The sequence below is a fragment of the Cavia porcellus genome, unplaced genomic scaffold (assembly GCF_034190915.1).
Source record: "Cavia porcellus strain 051 isolate PalLab524CR breed Dunkin Hartley unplaced genomic scaffold, mCavPor4.1 scaffold_7, whole genome shotgun sequence".
NCBI classification, from domain to species: domain Eukaryota; kingdom Metazoa; phylum Chordata; class Mammalia; order Rodentia; family Caviidae; genus Cavia; species Cavia porcellus.
In genome coordinates, this window is record NW_026947490.1 from 18868420 (window position 1) to 18884820 (window position 16401).

General features: G+C 45.8%; 1 long non-coding RNA gene across 1 annotated transcript; it reads left to right on the plus strand.

Moving 5' to 3' along the window:
- The first annotated feature begins 8679 nt into the window (after window positions 1-8679).
- LOC134476853 (uncharacterized) lies at window positions 8680-12432 on the plus strand. Its single transcript, XR_010048633.1, has 2 exons — window positions 8680-9304; window positions 11383-12432. It is a non-coding gene; the product is annotated as an uncharacterized LOC134476853 (long non-coding RNA).
- The last annotated feature ends 3969 nt before the right edge of the window (window positions 12433-16401 follow it).

The following is a 16401-nucleotide window of genomic DNA, read 5'->3' on the forward strand; positions in this document are numbered from 1 at the left end:
GTAAACAAGTTCAAGTCCAGCCTAAACTGAACTACATAGTGAGACTCTGTCTCAAAAAGACCAAAAAAAAAAAAAAAAAGAAGAAGAAAAGAAAAAGAAAGAAAAGAAAAAAACCTGCCTTGCAAGCATGTGGTTGTGAGTTCGATCCCCAGAAAAAAAAAAGAAAAAGAAAAAAGGAAGTAAACAAAAGGTTGAATGAATCCAGAAGACTTTTAAGTTACCTATTTTTAAAAAAAAGACATGCTTGCTAACCAGTTGTACCCTTCTGTGGGCGTGGTGCTGGGTAGCCACTTTTTCTCATAGCTTTCGACCCCAAGAAGAGCATAAATACACTCAGTTCAAATGTGTATTTATGTAATGTGTCTCATTTCTCTGAGCATTTGCATTCCCATGAGTGTGTGCTACTCTGTAAATGCTCCCTGTCCTGAGAAATCTTTCTCTGTGATGGGAAACAGCCAGCCTGTCACACCCAGGTAGCTTAGCTTTGGGAAATGCACAGTCCCAGCCCAGTGACACTTTTTTAAAATTTTTTGAGTCAGGGTCTCATTGTGTACTTCATCTTGGCCTGAAACTTGGAGTGATCTTTTTGTCTCAGCCTCCCAAATGCTGGAATTTCAGGCAGATGCCACCATGCCCATCCTCCTGCCTCTAGGTCTCTATAGGCTAACTGGGACCCCTGTTCCTCGTAGGGCACATGATGGGTGATGACACTGAGCTCTCACCAAAACCCCCTTGAGCTTGGGTATGAACCAACTCCTTGGGAGCACCAGTTTTCAAGGCTGATGGCTTCCACCTGTATCATCAAATGCTGCTTACCCTTATGTTTTGTTTTTGGCTTTTTGAGACAGGCTCTCAATATGCAATTTAAACTGGTCTTCAACTCACTGTGTAGCCCAATCTGGCTGGAACCTGCCTTGATCCCCTTGCCTGTCTATGGGTGCGAGAGTACAGGGACATGCCACCACACCAGCGTATTTATCCTTCCATATGGTGTAATCTTGTATAAGTTTTCTTTTTTTCCTTCTTTGAGCTCTTGTATTTAATATTCTTTTTCAGTGCTGAGAACCACCCGTGCTGACTTCCTGGACACTAATAGGTCCTGCTGAGCTTTTGGGAAACTGCTGGCCCAGGGAGATGGGTAGAGTCTAATGATGTCTTTCCTGTCTTTTTTGTCCAAAATGACACCTTTGGGCTGGGGATTTAGCTCAGCGGCATAAGCCCCTGTCTTGCAAGCATGGGGTCATGAGTTCAATCCCTGGTACCAAAAAAAAGACATCTTTCCTCTGACCATGCTTTTTCCTCATTGCAAAACAATATTAATAGAATTTAGGTAGCAATTGGCCAGGCATGGTGGCACAGCCTTACAATCCCTATACTCTGAGAAACTAAGGCAGGAGGATCTCAAGCTCAAGCCAAACCTGGGCAACTTAGCAACTTATTGAGACCTTGTCTAAAAATAAATGAAAAATAGAAATTAAAAAAAGGGCTGATGATGTAATTCAGTGTGAAGGCTCAGGGTTTGATGCAAGCCCTCACACACATGTGCATACACACAGGATTTATGTAATAGTTGTTACAAGCAAGATCTGTGCTTAACACACTCCTACTAACTTACCCTGTTGCTCTCTATAAATACAACTCAATCTGATACTACTGGGCTTTGTTCAAGTTCCCAGGACAATCAGGAGGGGCAGGATTTGAACCCATGCAGTTTGGTACCACAACCTGTGCTTTTAACACACATCATGTTGCAAAATGGGAAGTCCTCACCTTACTTCTGTTCCTTGTGTTGCTTTGTGTGTTGCTTTGGCAAATCATTTAATTATTGTTGGGGGGGTCTTCAGTTTCTCAATTTCAACATCACAAGTAATGGAGGAGGTTTGTTTTTGTTTTTGATTTTGAGACAAGGACTTGCTATGTAGTTCAGGCTAACCTTGAACTATGTAACCCAGGCTGGCCTTAAATCATGGTGATCTTCCTGCCTCAGCCTCCCAAGTGCTGGGTTACATGCATGTGCCCCCGTGCCCAGCGAAAATTTTCTAAGATCAAACTCATTCTCTTTCCTCCAATCTACTCTGTGAACTCCTGCCCAAAACTATAACTGTGGGCTCACATGTATTTTTCTGGGGAGCTACAACAGTAACTTCTTATCCAAAATCTGCCCAAACACCACTAGATTTAGAACAAAAAAGATGAAGCCTAGCAGAGTGGTACATTTCCTATAATTCCAGCTCTCTGGGAGGCTGAGATAGGAGGATTGTAAGTTGGAGCTTGCTCTGGATAACTTAGTGACTTAGCCAGACTGGCTCAAAATGAAAAGGAGGTCGGTATGTGAAAGGCCCTGTAGAGGGGGAAAAAAGGATCCTTTCCTAAGAGATGAGGAAGACATCTCTTCAAAACCTCCTCTTTGCCCCCAGGGAGCAGAAATAGGCCCCAGCTTCCAAGTCAAACATTTGCACAGTGATTGGTTTCACCTGGTGCCCAGGAAGCCTCATGAAGCAGCCACAGGAACCTCATAGCCTTCAACAGCAAGGTTTCTACTCCATCCCTGTGGGGCCTGGGGCTCTAACTTCAGCAGTAGTGGCAGTGGCCACTGAGGGAGAAACTTCTCTCCCACATGGACAATTTATTTTTTTTTTTTTGCTTTTGTTTTTGTGCCAGGGATCGGACTCACACACGTTGCCAAGCAGGTACTTATGCTGCTGAGCTAAGTCCCAAGGCCCACATGGACAATTTAGAGACACAGAACTCTAGGAGGCTGAGGCAGCAGGACTGCAAGTGCAAGTCCACCTGGGCAACTCAGTGACTTGACTAGATCGTGTCTTGGAAAGAAAAGAAAGTGTTTTTGAGATGAGATTTCACTGTGTACTGCAGGCTGGCTGAACTTACTGTGTAACCTAGGCTGACCTCAAATGCATAGCAATTCTCCTGCCTCAGCCTCCCGAGTGTTGGGGTTACCGGTGTGTGCCACCACCAGCCAAAGATTTTTAAAGAGTTGGAAATACAGCTCAGAGCAGAGATTCTGGATTTGATCCCCAGTATCCCACAAAAGAAAGGGGAAAGGAAGAGAGGAGAGGGAGAGACACAGCAGGAAGAATGAGGACCCACTTTCTCATCCTCACCAAACACTTTCAGGGGAGCAATCCATAGCCTTGATCAGATCCTCAAAGAAATCTGAAACCACTAAGAAAAAGGTTTCTTTGGGACATGGTAGCTTATGCCTATAATCCTAGTGTTCAGGAGACTGAGGCAGGAGTATTGCCACAAGTTTGAGGCCAGCCTGGACTATGTCCAGCAGTAAGTTCAAGGCCAGCCTAAACTATATCCTAAAACCCTGTCTCAAAACAAACAAATACAAAAAAAAAAAAAAAACCAAAGTTTTTGTTTTTGTTTAAAATATTTGAAAAAGAGCCCATGCTATGAAGAATTGTTGACCTCGTATCTTCAGTTGGAAGTCAAAGCCTCAGCCTCCCTGCGGTGCTAGGGAGGTCCTTTTCCAGCAGTGTTCGGTGTTTGGCAGAGGTGCAGAGGCCTCAGGGCATCCCAACGTCGGCCCCAATTGCCTTGTTATAAAATGTTTCTGTTTCAAAGGGTTTAATAGCAGACACCATGCACATTTGATTTCATAATCCACCAGAAACTCCCAAAGTGGTTCAGTGGTTATATTAAGCCAATGTATTTGTGTAGAACTTAAAATGAAGTTTTTTCTACCCTTCGTGTGTGTGTGTGTGTGTGTGTGTGTGTGTGTGTGTGTGTGGTGTTTTGTTTTGAGACAAAGTCTCATTACATAATTCAGGCTGGCCTTGAACTCAGTGGTCCTCCTGCCTCAGCCTCCTGAGTGCTGAAATTACAGGTAAGTACCAACACACTGCGATTTTTATGTTTTAAATTTTTCTTGAGTGCTAGGATGATAAACTTGTATCATCCCCCACCTTGCTCTTGATAAGACTGAGCATTTTCTCAAATTCTCCATTCCGTTGTTTTAAAAGATACCTATTTGTTTCATTTATTTTTATTGTTTTTGTTTCACTTATATTACTAGTTCCTCTTAGTTCACTGCAAAGAACATCTTAGCTTTCTGAGGACTCTCCATACTGATTTCCACAGTGGCTGAACCAGTTTAATCAAAGGGTTGTGCTTTGTTTATTTTTTCATGCCTGTATCTTATAATCTGAACAACTACCTTGAAGATAACAATATGCATTATATTAACTGTTTTTACTCTCCTGTTGTTTTGAAATTTGTATCGTTTTTGTTCTTTTTTTGTTTAAAAGAACATCTTGTGCTATTACCAGCTTTTTCTAAGAGTCTTCATGGTCTATGACTTAAACTCTGAGTAACATTTTGGACATTCTTTTTTTTTTTTTTTTTTGGTCTTTTTCATTTTTATCGGTACCAGGGATCGAACTCACGACTGCCTGCTTACAAGGCAGGCGCTTACGCCACTGAGCTAAACCCCCAGCCCCCTTTGGACATTCTTTTAAGATTATGGTACACTGTATTAACTATTGGTATTCTTTTTTTTTTTTGCATTTTTCCTTTTTTTATCGGTACCAAGGATCGAACTCACGATTGCCTGCTTGCAAGGCAGGCGCTTATGCCGCTGAGCTAAATCCCCAGCCCCTCTATTGGTATTCTTTATTTCGTTATAAATGTTTTCATAGAAGAATGCTTTTCATATTTTCTTCATTAATATCTACTTGTGTAACAGTAAGACTGAGTGCCTTTCCCATCCACATAGCTGGCTTCCTGTGCTGCCCGGAATCAGGGCTTCCGTGGCCTCCAGGGCCCAGTGTGGCTGCCCCTGCCTAGCCTTCTGAATCATCTCCAGCTGCTCCTGCCCTACCCTACATTTTTCTCTTTTGTTTTTTGGTATCAGGGATCAAACTCATGACCTCGTGCTTGCCAGGCAGGCACTCTGCCATTTCCACTGAGCTAATCCTCAGGCATCTTTTTTTTTTTTTTTTTTGGAGACATCTCATAGTTCAGGCTGGCCTTAAACTCCTTGGATGGTCTCGAACTCACAGCAGTCCTGCCTCAGCTTCCCAAGGCCTCGGATCCCTGGCATGTGCCACCACACCTCTTTTTTTTTGTCTTTTTCCTTTTTATCGGCACCAGGGATCGAACTCACAACTGCCTGCTTGGAAGGCAGGCACTTATGCCGCTGAGCTAAATCCCCAGCCCCGCCACCTCACCTCTTCAAGACTTTGTTTTGGACACCACTGTCTTCCCAGCTTATAGAATGATGCCTGAATGCCTGGCACATACTTGGAACTCAGGGTTCAAAAAATATTTACAAGCCAGGTGTGGTGGCATATGCCTGAAATCCCCACACTTGGAAGGCTGAGGCAAGAGGATCACCTCGAGTCCGAAGCTACCCTAGGCTACATAGTGAGTTCAAAGCCAGCCCAAACTGCATAGTGAAACCTTGTCTCAACCCTCCTCAAAAATATACTGCATTCCCAGCCCCTTTGTTATGTTATTCTCAGATGGGGTCTTGCTAAGTCACTAACTGGCCCAGGACAGCTTGAAGATGCAGTTCCCCTGCCTCAGTCTTCCACAGTGCTGGAATTACAGGCATTCAGAATGCTCTTTTGCCTATTTTGCAGAAGTAAACAGGTCCTAAGAGGGGACATCTCTTGCCAACCATTACCCAGCCAGAATGTCATCTGTTCCCAAAGATATCCCCGGTCAAGCCCACCACAGCCACAGCACTGGACTTACCTCCTAAGGGTCCAGATTTGAAAGATAGCCAGCCGTTTTATGCTAAATGAAAGTATGTGAATTAGACAGGTGGGTTAACTAATGGGCAACTTGTAACCCTCAGCTGAACTGAATCAGCTTGGTACTGGGTGTGGATGGCCCACCTGAGGGTTGTTGCCAACAGCATAAAAGGAACTGCAGGGGAAGATGGCATGCTGCTGATTCTCCTGAAATGAACTCTGCTGTTCTCATCGTTGGAAGAGCAAGGGCCTCGCTGCTGAGGATGGCTGTGGTACTTTTCAGGGAGCTCTGGTCCTTACATCGAGCATCACTTCTTGGCCCCAATGCAGATCTCTCAGCCCGCTGGCACAGATCCTTCACCCTAGCTGGCACAGACTTTCTATTGACCTTTGGGCCCTCCCAGTGCAGATCCTTGATACAGACTTGCATGAGACATTGTCGTGGCCTTCAGCTGGATTTGTGCTGGATATTGCCACGGGCTCTAGGTCTTCAAGCAGACTCATATAGGACATTGCCATGGAATCTAGACCCTCAGCTGGATTGTTAGAGTCTCTACTTTGTGGACAGACTTCCTGCACTCTTTTGCATTTGACTCTTTGGGTGAATATTATGAAATAATCCTGTAAATTATGCATCCTGTATTTACTCTTTTCCCTTGCAAACCCTGACCACAACAAACATATTCTCCCATATTATGAAGAAAAATCAAAGTATTTCTACCAGGCAATTTTTTTTTTTTTTTTACAGCATCAAGAAGGGAACAGTTTTGCTGTGTGTGGTGTCACATTCCTGGAATCTCAGCACTCTGGGAAGCTAAGGCAGGGGAATCATAAATTCAAGCCCAGCCTGGGAAAGTTAATGAAACCCTATCTCAAAGAGAAAGAGGGAAAGGGGGTGAGGAAAGGATGTGGCTCAGTGGGAAGGCCCTAGATTCCATATTCAGGACAGATTGGGTCGGGTGTAGGGATAGTTTGACAACCACCTGTGGGATCTATTTACTGTATTCACACTATTGCCACAAGGTGGCGCCACATGAGCCGGCCATCTCTTCCTACAGCAATTTGGGACTCGTGTGCTGTTATTTTACCGCTCACTGTTTAAAGAAATCCTTATGTAACATCTAAACAGAAGACTTCGAGTTGGATTCTTAGCCAGAGGGAAAATAGCAATGATGAACATTATCAAGACAAGTGATAAAATGGAAACATGAATTGTGCATTAGAGAGCTGTTTCCCTGTTAAGAGTTTTTGTTTTGGGGCTGGGGATTTAGCTCAGTGGCATAAGCGCCTGCCTTGCAAGCAGGCAGTCGTGAGTTCCATCCCTGGTACCGATAAAAACGAAAAAGACAAAAAAAAAAAGAGTTTTTGTTTTTTCAGTTTAGGGGATTGAACCCAGGGCATTTGACCTGACCTGTATCCCCAGCCTTTATTATTTTTTAATTTTGAGGGAAGGTTTTGCTAAGTCGATAAGCTGCCCAGGCTAGACTCAAACTTGCAATCAATTGTCTGGCCTCCTCGGGCTCCCAGAGTGTTGGGATTACAACTGTGTGCCCTCACCCCCTGGCACCCACATTAGATTTCTTGATTTGTTTCATTTATTTTTGTTGTTGAGGGCTGGGGATATAGCTCAGTGGCATAGCACCTGCCCGCCAAGCACAAAGTCTTAAGTTTGATTCCCGGTACCAGGGGAAAAAATTAAAATATTTTTGCTGTTGTTTGGTTTGAGACAGGGTCTTACTACATAGCCTAGACTGGCCTCAAGTTTATGGAGTCCTTCTGCCTCAGCCTCCACACCCAGCTGTCTTTATTTTGTTTTGAAGGGCTGGGGTTCACACTAGGCCTGGCATTTATTTGCTAAGCAAATGCTGTACCACTCAGCTACATCACTAGTCAAATTTCTTCTTCTTTTCTTTCTTATCTATTTATTTTGAGGCAAGATCTCACTAATGTGCCCAGGGTGACCCTAAACTCATGATCCTCCTGTCTCAGTCTCCAGAGTGTTGAGATTATAGCAAATGCCACCACATCTAGCTTTCGATATATTTTTTTCCAGCAGGTAGGGCCTTGCTGTGTAGTGCAGGCTGGCCTTGACCTCATGGTGATTCCCCCACTTCAGTTTCCCACGTGCTGGGATTACTAGCATGTGCCACCATGCCTGGCTGGATGGTTTCTCTTATATGAGAAACCTGAAATATAAATTAAGAGCAAAATAAAGGATGTAAAGGGAACAAGAGAGCTGAGCACGGTGGCACACGCCTGTAATTCCAGCACTTGGGAGGCTGAGGCAGGAAGATTGTTGCAAATTTGAGACCAGCCTGGGCTGAAAAGTGAGTCCAAGGCCAGCGTGAACTGCATAGTGAGACCCTGTCTCAAGAAAGACCAAAAAAAGGGGGTGGGGGAAAGAGAGAAAAAAATTTTAAAGAAGAATTGAAGAAAAGAATGGAACTAGAGCTTTTTCAAATGGAAAGGTAATTAGGAGTTGGAGAAAACAGGGAGGGAGGGGAGGGGAAGGTGACAGAAAGAAAAGGATTAAAGTGCTATGAACACATACAGACTCCCTATGATAAAATAATCCCTGTGTACTACAAACATGTACTAATAAGTACATAATCTAAAAATCTCAAGAAAACAATCACTACTGCGGCTTTCCTTGCAAAAGCCTGTACTGTCTTCTCTGACACGTACTTGTATCTTGCTTTTTCTCTTTCACTTGGCCAAGCTTGCTAGGCAGAGCCAGTTTCTCCCTCATGCTTCACTTTTACTTTTTCAAATAAATTTGCCACTGCTTCATGGTCATTTCATTCAGTTCTTTGACGAAAAAAAAAAAAAAAAAGGATCACATGTGATTCCCTTTGTGTGAAATTTCCAGAACAGGCAAATGCAGAGAGATGAAAACACATTAATGACTGCGTACAGCTGAGGAGGCACGATGGAGCATGTGGGGAATGAAGGGTAAGGGGCGCAGGATTTCTTTATAGGTAACAAAGATGCTCTGAAGTTGACTGTGGTGATGGATGCCTGTTGGGAGCCGCAGCCCCGAGCCCGGTCGCCTCACTTGGCGGACGTGAGGCCTGTAGTAAAGAGTGAGGCCTGAGGTAGATTACCCCTCCCATCGAATATGTTAGTTTCCTGCTTACCGCGTAAACAACCCGCTCAACAATATAGTCTGCCTGGCAACTGATGATGTTAGCCAATCAGCTTGCCTTGCTTACTTTAACATGATTGGACACTGTACCCGTATATATACCGGTGCCACCCCTGGGCGGAAGAAGAAGCCAGGTAGAAGCCCGGAAGTAGAAGCCCAGAAGGAGCCGCAGAGAGCGGACCGATAGAGGCTTCGGGGCAGACTGAAGCACAAGAGGAGCCGCGGAGAGCGGACCAAAGGAGGCTTCAGCTGGGAGAACCCAGGGCAGGCTGTACGGAGAAGAAAAATAAAAAGAAAAGGTTGTCCACTACCAGACTGTGTCGTGTGTCCTTCCTGCCGGCCGGGAGCGGACATCGACATTTGGAGGCCCGCCCGGGGACTGATCACCCCCGAGACGTGGAAGTGGACAACGCTCCAGTACAGAGCTGCGAGACAGGTGAGTTGGGGATAAGCCTGGGCTCTGGGTGGCGCGCACCTACAGGGCTTTTAGACTCCCCTCAGGCTCACGCGTAAGTGGCGGATTCCTTGGGCCTCACGCGGTGAGTAACATATTAAAAAATGGGAAACATGCTAGGTAGCGGCACTAAGAGCGAGGGTGGTTGTGGAGAAAGCTCTCAAGAGCTTACAAAAGTACGCAGGGTATCTGAGCAGGCCCAGTCAGGGAGCTCCCGAGAGGTGTTTGTCAAGGGGAACAAGGATGCTAAGGAGGAGGACGGGGCTCTAGCCTCGGAGTCGTCTGACTCCGAGGACGAGGGAAAGTTGAATGGCAAGGAGGCCAAAGAGACCAGCTGTCAGGAGCCTAAATCGCTCAATAAGGAGTCGCAGGGTTCTTTTCCAGCGTTGCCCCGCGAATTGCGCTCTGCTCAACCTGGTCTGCGGAAGAGTAGAGAGCTCCTGAGTGCGCCCCGGCGCGAGAGGGAGGCAGAGCCTTCCGCCCCACCTCGGGGGCCGTTTCCGGAGGCGATCCCTCGCCACGAGGCGGCCGCCTGGGAGCCCCCCCCCCTTTTGTCAGAACAGGAAGTGATGCACGGGCCCCCATTCTCCGACCAATCACGGCCGCTGTCTTATGCTCCGCCGCCGGCAGGTCGGTATTTTCACAGGTGGCTTTGGCAGGGGAGACGCTTGTTTCATGAGGTACATCCACCACCTGGGATGGATAGTGACCCCTATGGGATATTTCCTGTACAAGTGGCTATAGGCCAGGGACGCAATGTACGGGAGCCTTTTGAGATAAAGCAGATTAGAGAACTTAAAAATGCAGTTACAACTTTTGGGCCGACTGCGCCTTACACCATTGCCATGCTGGAGAATCTGTCTTCTGGGCCCCTCACCCCCGCGGACTGGATTCAGCTGGCGGGGGCGTGTCTGCCCTCGGGTGGTTACCTGGATTGGCGAGCCTGGTATGCAGAGTCCTCTGCAGAGCAGGCTGAGAGAAACGCCAATCGGGGAGACCGGGGGTGGAACAAGAGAATGCTTGTGGGAGAGGGTCGGCGCGCTGATGGTCAGACTCGGTTCCCCGGCGCTCTCTGGCGGGGAGGAGATAGAGAGCCATCCGCTCCGCCCTGGAGCTCTTTTCTAAAAGCGGCTCCCCGCCGAGAGGCCGCCACAGGAAACCCTCCCTTCCCTCAGCCGGCACAGGAAGTGACGCCCCGTTTCACTCTGTCGCGACCGCAGTCTTATGACGTCGCGCCGCTGGGCAGACGGTATTTTCATGGGCGGCTACTCTGCCGAGCAGGCTGAGAAAAACGCCGGTCGAGGAAAAAGGGGCTGGGGATTTAGCTCAGCGGCTTAAGCGCCTGCCTTGCAAGTGTGCAGTTGTTAGTTCGATCCCTGGTACTAATAAAAAAAAAAAAAAAAAAAAAAAAAAAAAAAAAAAAAACGAAAAAGATAAAAATAAAAAATAAAAAACAAAAAGGGGGAGTAAACCCTCGAGGTTTGATCCCTGGTGATGTTTGGCAGATGGACATCACACATATACAGGAGTTTGGGACTCTTAAATATGTTCATGTTTCCACAGACACCTGTTCTCGCGTCATATTTGCAACAGCAGAAACAGGTGAAAAAGTGTCTAATGTGATCAATCATTGCCTGGCGGCTTGGGCCGCATGGGGCAAACCAAAAATATTAAAAGCTGATAATGGACCAGCCTATATAGGCAAAGCTTTCAATGAGTTCTGCAAAATGATGGAGGTTCAATTAAAACATGGTATCCCATACAATCCCCAAGGTCAAGGAATCATTGAGAGGGCTCATAGAAGCCTCAAAGAAATTTTACAAAAACAAAAAGGGGGAGTAGGCCAAGGCCTGGCCCCAAAGGCACGATTATCCATGGCACTATTCACACACAATTTTTTAAATTTAAATAATGATAATCGCTCCCCAGCTGTGGAGCACTGCAACCCTTCCCCCAACCATAAAGGGTGGGTGAAGTGGAAAGATGTCCTGACAGGACAATGGATGGGCCCGGATCCGGTAATCAGCTGGAACCGAGGCGCGGTTTGTGTTTTCCCACAGGAACCGGGACGAGAACCACTGTGGATACCGGAGAGACTGACACGGGCAACAAAGCCCTCGACTGAAGATCAGACCTGCCCTACTGGAGATCCATCACAGACCAACCAACAAGATGAATAGAAATAGCGGTAGCCCGAAATGGACAAGAAGATCCTCAGGCATATGCATGGCTCGCTCGCCTAGCCTACGACCGAGTCTAGGGACGGTGAGCTTCCCACACTCCTCCTCTAAAAAATTATGATATAGCAGGGTAGATGAGTCAATGACGGGTAAGAGCGTGCCTCCCCAGCATGACTCGACCTAAGCCAGGCCCTACCCCATCCTGCACGTAAGCCGCTGGACTGTTAGATGCTGCCCAGGTCTAAATTTCTCTCCGAGGGGATTTCTTTACGGAGAGGAAATGAGTGCAAGCTTGTGTGCATCCAGGTTCCGTCCAGTTTGTGCCTGGCCCTAGAAAAAGGACGAGGGCCTCAGGGCCTTGGCAGACCATGGGACGGCCGACCAGGGTCTAAGCCAAGGACCTACGGTGGGCCTACGCATAGGGCATAAGCCTCTGCACCCAGTCCAGGAAGGGCTACGATGCGCACATTCATAAAAAATAAAAAAGGGGGAGATGTTGGGAGCCGCAGCCCCGAGCCCGGTCGCCTCACTTGGCGGACGTGAGGCCTGTAGTAAAGAGTGAGGCCTGAGGTAGATTACCCCTCCCATCGAATATGTTAGTTTCCTGCTTACCGCGTAAACAACCCGCTCAACAATATAGTCTGCCTGGCAACTGATGATGTTAGCCAATCAGCTTGCCTTGCTTACTTTAACATGATTGGACACTGTACCCGTATATATACCGGTGCCACCCCTGGGCGGAAGAAGAAGCCAGGTAGAAGCCCGGAAGTAGAAGCCCAGAAGGAGCCGCAGAGAGCGGACCGATAGAGGCTTCGGGGCAGACTGAAGCACAAGAGGAGCCGCGGAGAGCGGACCAAAGGAGGCTTCAGCTGGGAGAACCCAGGGCAGGCTGTACGGAGAAGGAAAATAAAAAGAAAAGGTTGTCCACTACCAGACTGTGTCGTGTGTCCTTCCTGCCGGCCGGGAGCGGACATCGACAGATGCCCACTCTGAATAACTAAAAGCTACTGGATATGCCTGTGCATGGGTGAATCTGCAGGAATGTGAATCCCACCTCAACCCAGCTGTTCAAAATGTCCTGGATGGGCACGGTGACCCACGCGTGTAATCCTAACACTCAGGAGGCCGAGGCAGAGGCTCCCTGTGAGTTCAAGGCCATCCTGCACTAACTACACAGTGAGACCCTGTTTCAGAACCACAAGAACAACAACAACAGAACTTCCTGGACTGATACAAAATGACTTCCAGGATGTATTAAGTGAAAAAGGAAAATACAGTATATGTGACCAACTGAGTGGATAAACAGTTATACTTGTAAACATTCCAAACACTTCCGGAAGGACATACAGAATCCAAGCAACACTGATTGCCTTCCAAGAGAGAAACCTGGTGACTTACTCAGAATAGGAGAATTATTTTTTAATTAAGAGAGACCCCGAAAAGCATGAAGAATAACAATACCCGTGGCTACCACCTGGCTTTCAGCGTCACTACTATGAACCCTCACATGCTACCTTCCAATTGTGACACACCCCATCCCTTGAGGCAAGTTTGGAGTTTACCATTTCTCACTTTTTTATGCATTTGCTATCTTGTAAGTATCCCTCAATAATATGCACTATTTTGCATATTTTAAACTACATAAATTCTTCGGTGATTGCCTTTTTCATTGTTTTGGTTTATTCACATGGATATGTGCAACAGTAGTCCATTTCTCTTAATGTACAATATCCCACAGGCAACATATGGTATAATATAGCCAATAAAAAATGTCTAACTTTCTGTAATGGCCATAAAGTAACTTTTCATCTTACATGCTCTTCTTGCAGTGAAACACAGACATCCTCCTTGCTGCAGTGAGCTCTGTGATCTTTCCCTTGAATCTGAGAGGGTCGGGGACAGCAGCAGCAGCGAAGCACTGGGACCCTGATGCCGTGTTAGGAGGACAGAGCCAGGCACGGTGGTGCTCACCATGATCCCAGCACTTGGGAGTCTGCCCCAAGAGGACTGCTGTGAGTTTGAGGCCAGCCTAGGCTACACAGTGACGCTATATCTCACAATAAATACATAAATACACAAAAACAAAAGTAATGGCTGCTTTGGCTCTTATAAAGGTCCCACTTGGAACCCAGAGCCAAGGGACAGAGAAGCCCAGCTGACACAGAAAAGCCCTGAGTAGGCCCCTGGAAGATGGCACAGGCTGAGGTCCTAGCTAAGCGCAATCCTGGATAATCACCAGATACCAGGGGACCCCGGCTGCTGTGCTGCCTTCTGTCTCCCCTGCTTCGCCAGACTGTTCTTCTCAGTGACTTTCCTCTGCCATGCCACCCTGCCTTGGAGCCGGCTTCTACACACTGTTTTACAAGAGAAGAGGAAAAATACTACATCACATTCCTATTTCTGGAGACTTCCAGGAAGATGGTGGAGTGGGAAGAGTACAGAAACCACCTGAGATTTGGTGTTCAGATGCTGGAATACAGGAAAGAGAGGAAGACAAGAAGCAGTGAAGTGGGTCCCCAGAACCCAGAAAGACTGAAATGAGAACAGAAGCCCATGGGGAGACTGGAGCAATCTCAACACAGGAGGTGGCAATAAATAAATAAATAATAAAAATAAAGAAGGAGGTGGCAAGTAGCACTTCCTCTCCGAGCCCTGACTCACTGTGCAGGGGATTCAGCTTGAACCTGCAGGTGCATGGTGACTACTGGCAACCCCAGAGGCCTCCATGGAGAAACACACCAGTAGAACAGAGCAGTGGACACAGCCGACTGCAGTAGCTGGTGAGTTATCCAGGTTCAGATGTCCTCAGGAGAGGACAGCTGGCCACTTACCATCTTGGAGAGACCACCTGAGCTCAGAACTTGGAGCAGCTTTGGGCTGGCTCCATCTAAAGGCTCCCAGCATCAGGGTGAGGCAGAACTCAGTTCCAGTCCACAGGAGGTCAAGGAGCCACGTTCAAACCAGCAAGGGACAGACAGAGTGTTGCAGGCTGGCCAGATCGGGTTCCAACCTCACAGCAAGAAGCCAGCCTCAAGTTCAGTGGAACTAAAGGCGCAGGCTTGCTGGGATTATCCCCTACCCCACTGTAAACCTACAGCTGGCATCAGGGTCCGGGCTCTTTCTGCCCACACTAGGACTGGCCACAGAGACATACCCTAAAGTGGCCATGTTTGTTTTTGTTTTACTTTTTCTTGTTTGTTCTTGTTTTTGTATGAATGTGAACATTGTTTCCTGTTTTTTGTATTCTATTCTTTTTTATTTCTTTTCTTTCCCATCTGTCTTTTTCACCAGTTTCCCAAAGTTGCACAATTTTCCTTTTTCCTCCAGTCTTGCCTCTGATCTCTTCCTCTTCTATTTTTTCCTCTTAACCCTTTTTAAAATTCTCTTTTATTTATTTTTTTCCCTTTTACATTTTTCTCCCAAGGGTAAAATCACCACATTGAGGACATATTTACTGTATACATTTGCTAGTTTATTTTAGATTTTGCTATATAATGATAAAGAGAGTTCACACAGTTAGAGGTGGCATATTAACACCAGAGTTTCGTCATTTCATAGGCTGTGTTCAACGCTCCTGTTATTGCTGACTGTCACTTTAGCTAAAGTGATATAACTGTCCTAAGCAGCTGCTCTTCCTCATGCCAAGACTGAGATTGCCTGAGGGCCACAAACAATACTACAGGCCAGGCCAAAGAACCAGGGGCTGGACCAAATAGGGAGCAGCTTCTTGTCCCAAATACATTGAAGAGGTAGGATCTTGTAACAGACTCTCTGAAATGGTACCAGTGGAAGTAACAAAACAGGGGAATAAGGCTCTAGAGAAAAACATGATTTTTGTTTTGTTTGATTATATCTGATGGCAGGAGCAGCTATTTCAAAAATAGCAAGATACATTATGGTAGCAATTTTGGATTTGCTTTTGGCTTGTTTTGAAGTCCTTTACTGCATTCATTTGTTTTGTTTTTATTGTTTTTATTCTCTTCTGTTTGATTTTAACTATGTCCAAAGTTTTCTGCAGCTACTTTGAAGATGTCAAGGGGCATTATGCTAACTATTGTTGATTTCATAATATTTTGAAGTCTTGTATTTCTTACACTGGTTTGTTTTTATTGTTTTATTCTGTTTTATCCTCTTTAAAATGAAAGGAAAACAAGAAAAAGTGTAAAATAATCTCTCAGATAACTACAGAGATGATGACCATAATAAAAGACATGGTTAGTGACTCTAGAACAGATACAGATTTTTTAAACAGAGGAGCTTAAGAAAATGATGGCAACCATGAACACCCAACATAGGGAAGAAATAGAATCCATAGAACAGATTCAAGCAAATATCCAGGAGACTAAAAATTCCATCGAAAGTATCCACAGCAGAATAAACGAATGTGAGGACAGAATCTCAGAATCAGAAGACAGGATTGTGGTTAGTAATCATGAAAAGAAAGATTTCTTTAAAAAGCAAGGGACCATGAAAAATCAATCCAACAGCTGCTAGATGATGCAAAGAACAACAACAGAAGATTCATCAGAGTCAATCAAAAAGGAGACAGCACAAGCCACATAGAAAACCTGTTCACAGAAGTTATGACAGAAAACGTCTCAAGGTGGGAAAAAGAATTTGAATGCAGTTAAGTGAGGCATACTGAACTCCATTAGCCATGATGAAAAAAAAATCTGCACTAAGGCATGTAATAGTCGAGATTTGAGAAATTCAACACAGGAACAAAATATTAAAAGCTGTTAGAAAAAAGAAGCAAATCACTGGGGGCTGGGGATTTAGCTCAGCAGCATAAACCTGGTAAGTGTGAGGGCATGAGTTATATCCCCGGTACAAAAAAAAAAAAAACCAAAGAAGCAAATCGCCTATAAAAGAAAGCCCATTAGAATCACAGCAGACTTC